Source organism: Sander lucioperca, chromosome 19 (genome assembly GCF_008315115.2).
Source record: "Sander lucioperca isolate FBNREF2018 chromosome 19, SLUC_FBN_1.2, whole genome shotgun sequence".
Classification (NCBI taxonomy): Eukaryota; Metazoa; Chordata; class Actinopteri; order Perciformes; family Percidae; genus Sander; species Sander lucioperca.
Window position 1 is genome coordinate 13,879,300 of NC_050191.1, and position 869 is coordinate 13,880,168.

The following is an 869-nucleotide window of genomic DNA, read 5'->3' on the forward strand; positions in this document are numbered from 1 at the left end:
TTAAACCTCCTTCCTGAAACAGACCCCAGGTTGTTGTTGGTCAATGGCACGATCACTTCCCGCTGCCTCAAGATAGCAATACTCCCAGAATGCACCTGAACACACCTCCCTGTAAGACCAGCACGCCCAGAATGCACCTGAACACACCTCCCTGTAAGACCAGCACGCCCAGAATGCACCTGAACACACCTCAGGAACAGTCAGTCAATCAATCAACATTTATTTATGAAGCGCTTTACAACAGCCAACAGGTATCCAAAGTGCTCCTTTAGCGACATATTTAGACGGTCGGGACTCTTCAACTTCAACTTCAACTTTATTTGTCTCTACATACTACTCTCTACTGCTGTTTCTACATACTATCTACTGTTCTCTCTCTATATACTACTCTCTACTGCTCTCTCTACATACTACTCTCTACTGTTGTCTCTCTATATACTACTCTCTACTGCTCTCTCTCTATATACTACTCTCTACTGTTGTCTCTACATACTACTCTCTACATACTACTCTCTACTGTTGTCTCTCTACATACTACTCTCTACTGTCTCTACATACTACTCTCTACTGCTGTCTCTCTATATACTACTCTCTACATACTACTCTCTACATACTACTCTCTACTGCTGTCTCTCTACATACTACTCTCTACTGCACACGTATGTTTGATTTAAGGGATTCCCTAATTGGTGAATGCATGTTATTGTAATAAATCTACTTCCCTCTTTCCTTCTCTTACTCCTCCCTTACTTTTTTGATCCTCCTAACCTTCTTTTTTCTCTCCTCTTCCTTCCTGTCTCCATCCTCTCCTTTGCTTCCCCCAATTCACTTACTTTTATGCAGCTTTCTTTATCCTCTTTTCCCCGCTG